The sequence below is a fragment of the Muntiacus reevesi genome, chromosome 4 (genome assembly GCF_963930625.1).
Source record: "Muntiacus reevesi chromosome 4, mMunRee1.1, whole genome shotgun sequence".
In the NCBI taxonomy this organism is placed as follows: Eukaryota; Metazoa; Chordata; class Mammalia; order Artiodactyla; family Cervidae; genus Muntiacus; species Muntiacus reevesi.
The window spans coordinates 102,705,918-102,714,538 of NC_089252.1; the positions used below are offsets into that span (position 1 = coordinate 102,705,918).

The window sequence follows — 8,621 nt, forward strand, 5'->3', positions numbered from 1 at the left end:
GGAGACGAGAAGCTCAGAGACGGTGGCCTCCGGGGCAGAGGCGGTTGAAAACCCCCAGCGCCCGCACCCTGCCCCGGCCGGGCGCTCTCTGCTGCCCCCCGCGGAGGTGCCCGCGTCCCAGCCCCGGCCCCCCTGGCGGCTCCTCGGGAATGCTGGGAATGTGAGTCAGGGCCGCGGAGAGCGAGCGAGCGAGCGCGCGGAGCGGCGGGGCTGGGGGCGCGGCGGAGCGCAGGTCTGGCTGCGCCCGCGCGAGCGCGCGTCTCGGGACTGCGGCGGGTGCCGCCCCCTCGGCCGTCGGCCCCGCCCGGCCCGGCGCCCGGCCTCGGCCCTGCGAGCGGCGCCCTTCCTCCTTCGCTCGCTCGCTCCCTCCCCGCCCCGCTCCTCCTTCTCCTCCTCCCGCTCCTGCACGCTCGGGCTCCGGCTCTGGCGCCGGCTCCGGCTCCTCCCGGTCGCCCGGGGCCAAGGAGACGTGAGGTTGTAAAAATCCATGTGGGACGGCCCCGGGGCGAGCATCAGAAAGGTGAGACGTCGGGGCCGCGGCCGCTGGGCGCCCGGCTCCCTCGGGGCGGCCGTTCCGGGGCATCCCTCGTGCCGGGTCCCCCTCACTCGTGGGGAGCTGCAATGCGTTATCGGGGGTAGCCGAGGGGTGAACCACCCGCCTCTACTTGGGCTTGCTGGGGCGGGGGAAAGGATGGGGCGGCCTAAGGGCGGATTTGTCTTGATGTAGAAACCCCCGGATTGGAACAAGTGCACGGCTTCCTCCGGCGCGCGGGCGCTGCTCGCTCGACCCGGCGGCCCGGGCCACCTCCCGCAGTCCCTCCCCGGCAGCCACCCTGACTGCTCTCGCCTTTTTTCTTTTCTGCTCCCCCTCTTTCGCCTGGCTTTCCCCGCTTTTGCCTTGAAGGGTGGGGGTGTTCGCAGGGGCAAGGGTCTCGGGAAATCCCTAGGCAGAACAAAGTAGAGGAACGTGGAGCCCCGGCCCCGGGGGTGGGGTACCTGGCTGCTTCGGTGGGCTCCGAGGGGAGCGTGTTAAAAAAAAAAAAAATCCGTGTCAGGGAAAATGAAGCCGGATTTATTGGCGAGGAGTAGGGGGTGGTGGTCCATGAAAACGAATACGCTGTGAAATTAAACTGAACGACCTGCTTTCTCTCCCCCTTCCCATCTCCGAATTACACAAGAAAAGGGATACTTATAGGGTTGTACCTATTCATTTTATTTTTAAATTACTGTCCGAGCCTTTGAAAGATCATCTTAGGACCGTGAAGATTAAGGGCTGCTTTGGTGCGGGATAATAAAACAGCTCTCGTAAACTCGGATCGGCCCTGCCTTTTAAATTTTGTACTTAAGGGTCTCTTTTCTCCTTGCCTCAGAGGGAGGGTCCCCTCTGTTACGAGCAGATCGATTTTAGGCGGTTACCTGCGTTTGCTGGATGAAAGGCAATTTACTCCCGGAGCGGTGAATTGTCAGCTCCCTCCGTGATTGACAGCCACACCTGCCACTTATGTGGGCAAAACGGGGACCGCTGGAACCTCAAGAGCCAATCAATGCTTGAGAGAGGAGGGCAGTTCCCACTTGTCATGGTTAGTTTCCTGGTTGGCTTTTTAAATCAATGGTTTTACTTAACCATTGGTTTACACCAGGTATGAGGTTCCAGCTGTGAGAGGCAGACAAGTGGGAAGAAAACTCTTCAAAAATGGGCTCAGAAGCAAGAATGCTTCACTCGTATTTGTCACCCCCGTTTTAGTTGTAGTAGTTGGGGATGCTCAGGCCATTGGCTTAGAAATGAAAATGAAATGAATCTATATAAAGGATGAAATGGGAGAGTGTGTTGGGGATTAGAAGTGTCAACCGATTTCTCTAGAATTGCAGGCTGCTTTATAAGAGATACCCTTTGCTCCTGAGCTGTCTGGAAAAGGGTGTGGCACTCTGTCTCCTGTGGTCAGTCTTGTCCTTGTAAAGTCACATTGTTTCTCAATATACAGTACTTAGCTCTTTGCTCTATTGGGGTGTTTTATAAAGATACTTTTGAAGCAGGCAAACATGCTTTATTTGAATTACCATGAATAGAAGGAATTCTTTTAGTTTTGATGCTGTAACTCAACTTCTGGAAGTGAAACCTGCCTTCTTCATTTCCAGTTTGGATGTCAGTTTGGAGGTGGCAGTGGGGTCAAGCCAGATGCTTTCTGGAGGGTAGACGTGTTTGCCTTTAAGGTGAATTTGCTTCTAAGATGAGCCATCTTGTTGGTTTGTGTCTCTGCTTTAATTAAAGCCTTCACAGTTTGAAAGGGTGGTGTGTGGATCGTGATGGAAGCATGGCTTTCACCAGCAAGATTTTCGAGGGTGGATGGATTGTGGGTAGAAGACCAAATCCTTCTCAACTCTGTATTAGTGAATGGCTAATTTTTCAATACTCTTCTCCCTTAATTTAGTGGAAAAATTACCGATTGATCCGGAGAGCTGTCACCTTACAGAAGACGTACCTGAATGTGAACATAAAGCTCTGCATTGAGCATATCATGAACAGATTGTGGGCTACAGTATACTGATTAGAATAGTCCTCATGTAGGAGCCAGGTTTGTCAATTATCATCATCATTATTATTGCATATGCAAGGACTTTAGGGGTACTTTACATGTATTTTCTTTATTAAATCCTGCAGAGCCCCTATGAGGTGTGTGTGTGTGTATGTGTGTGTGTGTGTGTATGTGTGTGTGTGTGTGTGTTTGTGTGTTAGTCACTCAATTGTGTCCGACTCTTTGTGACCCCATGTACTGTAGTCTGCCAGGCTTCTTTATCCATGGGATTCTCCAGGTGAGAATACTGGAGTGGGTTGCCATGTCCTCCTGCAGGGGATCTTCCTGCATTGTGGGCAGATTCTTTACTGTCTGAGCCACCAGGGAAGCACTTATGAGGTAGGTAGGACTATTATTATCTCCAAATTATAGATGAGGAAACAAAAATAAATTAAGTATATCGCTACAGTTTAGTGGGAGAGTGAGAACTTGAGCCCATGTTTGTCTGATACAGACCCCATGACCTTGGGCATGGCTTTGAATTCAAATTCTGGCTGTGCAGTCTGCATGGGTTCAGTATGCAGCGTACTCTTCCAGTTTACATAGGGCTTATTCTATTAAGAGTCCACTGTGATATTAATGGTCTTTGCACTGTGCTGTTTGCCTTGCCACTTTGAAGGCTCTTTCCTCTACCATCAAGCAAATTAGGTAACTTTGTGTGTTATATTTTTCCAGTATGTCAACTCTGGCCCAAGGGAAATTTGGTTCTAAACTTAATGATGAAAGTAAAACAAAATAACATGCACGCTCTTCCATCTTCCTTGATACCTTAAGGTTCTAGCTGGAGTTGTGTTGAATACATACTCTTGCTATTCAACTGACTTTATTTTTTCTTCTCTAAAGAATAGGAATTTTTTTTTTCTTTTCCACTTACAAAGGGATTCTTTTTCATTAGTGATTAAATATAGTTATGTTTAAAATTATCCTATTAAAACAATATGGCTCTCTTGCTTTTTTATGTGACAAAAGCCACAGACTTTAGCCTTTCGGTGTCTTCTTCCCATTGATGAAACTCAATGGTCATGGTTTGCCAAAACAGGTATCCTGAAAAGTGAGTTTAGATGAATGGTATTGGAGTCCACAAATTCACCTCAACAGATAGTCTTTGATTTTGGTAGCAGTGACTTTGTACAATTACCATTTTAATTTGTTTTACTAGGACTTCCTTTAATAACCCCTTTTTATCAGCTAATAGCTTAACACGTTGGCTGTCATATGGGAGATCTACCTGCCAGCCAACAGTTTTTTAGCGATGTTTATATTATTCCTTGATACTTTATTGTGATTTTCCTTGTTTTAGAAAGATAGTAGAACAAAAAAGATAGTAAAACACAATCATTGATATTAACTATAATGTAGGTCTCATAAATTTAAAATAGTTGATCTAAAGATAGAAATCATTAGGTGTACAGAGATGCTTCAATCACTTCCTTTTTATGAGAAGAAAAGGAGCAAAATGAATGATTATGTAAGAAATGTAAGAAATTTAAAGAAATTATATCAAATGGTAAAAGAAAAATTAGTCACCTTTTGCTGTGTAACAAAGCTCCTGGATTTACAGCAACAGGTATTTATTCTCACCCTCATGAGTCTGTTGGTTGACGGTTATTTTCGGCTGATCTAGGTTGGGCTCCTGTGATGACTCTGCTGTAGGTTGTAGCTTGGATCCTGGACTGTTCCACCTGTGTTTGGGACCCAGGCTGAAAGGATAGCAGCTACATGGGGCATGCTCTTCTCATAGCAGATCAGTGTATTCAAGAGCCAAGTCAAAGCTAATGTCATTTCCATTAACAATATTTTTGGATATACCAAGTTAGATGGTGAAACCCAACATCCATGGTTAAGAGTAGACTCTGCCCCTAGTTGGGGAGAGAATATTTAATGAACTATAATCTGAACTCCTACAATGTGTAAAAAGAATAATTTTTATTTTTATTTTTTTTAGAATTTTGTAATTTTTTTCTTCTCATTCTTGGAGAATGCAGTCTTCATCCCCTCACTCCTACCCCTATTTTTATGACATAAAAACATAATATTTTACATTTCAGGAATATACCATGTTTGATTCTAGAGGATTGACTGTAAAAGCAGGTATGAGTATATGTGTGAATTACTTAAATGATCCAGACACCTACTGTGTTTGAGGGACTGTGCTCAATGGAGTGAGGAGCTCAGGAGTTTTCGTCTGATATGAGTCCTGTTACCGTAGAACTTATTAGGAGTAGGTGTCAGGAAACACTTTGTAGATGAAATGGTATTTTCCTGCTTCCTTGAAGCAGGATAGTGTTAGAGATAGAACAGGGGATATAGTGGAAGTGTAAGGTGCACATCTGCATATATGAGTTATTTCATTTGGCTAGAGGGGTGAATAATAAGGTGATGATAATAATGATAATAATAGTAATTATAACCTAGCTTTTATTGACCTGTTAACTATGTGCTAGGTGCTCTGCACTCTGCTCAGTACTTTATGTGAAATATATCTTTTAATATTGGGAAATATTGGGATATATTGGTAAATACATCATTTAATATTGGGGTAGACCTACTTTCTGATTGCCTATCTAGTATTCATTCTCTCCTTTCTCACTAAAGGAACTCCAGTTTTGTTTGAGATGAGAATATGCCTGTCTCACACTCCCAAACTCTCTTATGTGAATGGCAACAAAACTTAGGTCTTAATAATGATGCTTTGACCCCTTTTTGCTTCTTGCTGTGGGGAAAATGCCTTGAGGAGCAGCCGCCAACTTCATTAACAAAGATAAGTTGTTGTTGTTCACTTGCTAAGTCATTTCTGACTGTTTGCAATTCCATGGACTACAGCACACCTGATTCCTCTTTCCTCCATTATCTCCTGCGCTTTGCTCAAATTCATATTCGTTGAGTCAGTGATGCTGTCTAATCATCTCATCCTCTGCCACCCCCTTCTCCTTTTACTTTCAGCCTTTCCCAGCATCGGGGTCTTTTCGACTGAGTTGTCTCTTCAAATCAAGTGACCAAAGTATTGCAGCTTCAGCTTTAGCATCAGCCCTTCCAATGAATATTCAGGATTTATTTCCTTGAGGATTGACTGGTTTGATCTCCTTGCTGTCCAAGGGACTCTCAAGAGTCTTCTTTCGCACCACAATTTGAAAGCATCTGTTCGGTGCTCAGCCTTCTTTATGGTCCAATTCTCACATTTATACATGACTACTGGAAAAACCATAGGTTTGACTGCACAGACCTTTGTTGGCAAAGTGATGTCTCTGCTTTTTAATACGCTGTCTAGGTTTGTCATAGCTTTCTTTCCACGGAGCAAGCATCTTTTAATTTCACGGCTCCAGTCGCTGTTTGCAGTGATTTTGGAGCCTGGGAAAATAAAATTTGTCACTGCTTCCACTTTTCCCCCTTCTATTTGCCATGAAGTGATGGGACCTGATACCATGATCTTAGTTTTTTGAACGTTGAATTTTAAACCAGCTTTTCCACTCTCCTCTTTCACCCTCATCAAGAGACTCTTAGTTCCTCTTCACTTTCTGCCATTAGAGAGGTATCATCTGCAGAGCTGAGATTGTTGATTTTTCTCCCAGCAATCTTGATTCCAGCTCGTGATTCATCCAACCTGGTGTTTTGAGTGATGTACTCTGTGTAGAAGTTAAATAAGCAGGTGACAGTATACAGCCATGTCATACTGTATTCCCAATTTTGAACCAGTCAGTTTTTTTCATTTTTGGTTCTAACTGCTGCTTCTTGACTTGTGTGCAGGTTCCTCAGGAGATGGGTAGCATCTATTAAACATGACAAAGATGGAACCTGGAAGGCTGTTTGTTTTGATGACATTGTTGAGCCATAGTATAAGCCTAGACTGCCTTCCTCTGTTAAATCAATACTTCTTATTACTTAAAACAAATAACCTCCTTAGTTTTAAGCCACTGTTTGTTACTTGTAGTCAAACATAATCTTCACTGATACATATAACTTCTCAAGAGCCTCTGCAAATAGACGCTTTCATACCTATTTCAAGGGTGAGAATATGAAAATCAGATTAAGGCATTTGCACAAGATCTAGGATTCATTACTGAGTCATTTTGACTTTTAGGGCCATCATACTGCCTTTGGCTGGGCAGATAAGTACCACAATAGAGACACTGTTGGAAAAGTAGTTTGGAGTAAAATTGAGGGAGGAAACTGGATTCCAAGCTGAAAAGTTTGAGTTTTATCACTGAGCGAAAGAATACAGTTGGCTCTCAACATACGGAGATTCTGAGTCTGGAGGGTTGACTGTAAGGGACTTGAGCATCCTTGGTTTTTGGTATCCACGGGCATTCTAGGAGTCAATCTCCTGCAGATACTGAAGGGCCATTGTATAAGATGACTTGACAAAGACAGAGACTGGAGTTTGGAGGACCTCTGAGACTTAAGTGATGTCACCCATGCTTTAGTGTGAATGAAGTTGGAGGCAAAGCTCAACACAAAGGTGATTTGGGAATTTGAGAAGAAACTGGAACCGACTGAACACAAATCATAGTTGGCTATTAACATGCTATCCTCTGAGAACAAAACTAAAGTCTTCTGAAGGTTAGTATTAACTTCTACTAATAGTTTCACATTTGCCAGGAAGTAGGGAATGAGTAACGTAGAGAACTGTTAATGGGATGTGAATCATTATTTAGTGCAATAGATGGGGACTTCTACTTGTCTGTACCATTTATTGAACACTCGATGACCTTGTATGACATGATTTTGATCTGGGTCTGGCTCTACTGCACCAGTTAAAGGTAGCAGAGATGAAGGGTAAGGCCAGAGAGTGGTGCAAGAACACAACGAATTCTGTCAGTGGACTTTTTTCCACATCTGCTAAACATTTTGGTGCTTTCTTAGAGGTGGGGTAGGGTCAATTTAGCTTCCTGGGCCTCCTTTCCCCCTGTTTCTCTACTTTTTTTAATCTATAAAATAAAGGATTTGGTTTACATTAGTGGTTTTCAAATGTTTTTCAGCTGTAGAAACTTTTGTTTCCTGAATAAAAAGTTATCTGGACCTTCAGTTTAATATAGAAAAAAGCAGAGTTGCTCTGAAAATTCAGGGCCTGGGTTTATGTAGTCTGGGATGTCTTTATGTTGAGGCTACTGCTCTGAAATGCTCCCTACATGTTCTCTCAGGTCCAGGATTATGTGAATCTTAGAGCTGTCCAGATGTTTTATTGGAGCATCCTCTTTAACAAATCACTTTGTTATTCCACAGCTTGCTGTGTTTTAGTATCATCCTGGGTAGAGATTGGTGATGGACAGGGAGGCCTGGCATGCTGCAGTTCATGGGGTCGCAAAGAGTCGGACACAACTGAGCGACTGAACTGAACTGAGGGTAGAGGTTGTTAATGTTCACCATGGCTACTTTTTCTCCAGGTATACGTTGAAAGTGACTTGTGTTACCTCTATTTCTAGAACACTTAATTTCCAGTGTGAGACCATCCAATACTCTCTTCTGCTGTGATGATCATGGAAACACCTGTTGAGATGGAGCCTCCATGTGCCACAGTCCCTAAGTCACTAAATGAACAAATCTTCCAGTCAGTTGGCATTGGACATATAATGTGATTATATGTTATAGTGAAATAAACCTTTGTTGTTTTAAGTTATTGAGATTTTGTGATTGTTTATGCAGCATTTTAAAAAAAACTTATCTTTACTAATAGATCATTTTTTAGCAATCTTTAGCATCTTTAGTTTATATGCTAAACTTTATTTAAGTTGCTTTTGAAGTATCTTCTGGATCAACCTGAGGCCTGGCCAGCTTGTCCTTACTTTGTGCTTAGAAGAATAGAAAGCATCATGTACATTTACTGTCTGGGTAGGTCTCTGTACTCATTGGTTTTACAATTTGTTTAGTAAATTTTAAAAACAGTTTTACTGTTGTTTGGTCGCTAAGTTGTGTCTGACTCTTTTGTAATCCCATGGACTGTAGGCCGCCAGGCTTTTCTGTCCATGGGATTTCCCAGGCAAGAATACTGCAGTGGGTTGCCATTTCCTTCTCCAGGGGATGTTCCCAACCCAGATATCGAACCTGTGTCTC

General features: G+C 43.6%; 1 long non-coding RNA gene across 1 annotated transcript; it reads left to right on the plus strand.

Annotated features, from left to right (window-relative positions):
• Positions 1-417: 417 nt before the first annotated feature.
• LOC136167374 (uncharacterized) lies at positions 418-8,117 on the plus strand. The gene is made up of 3 exons (XR_010663092.1): positions 418-520; positions 2,430-2,573; positions 7,994-8,117. It is a non-coding gene; the product is annotated as an uncharacterized lncRNA (long non-coding RNA).
• Positions 8,118-8,621: the final 504 nt, after the last annotated feature.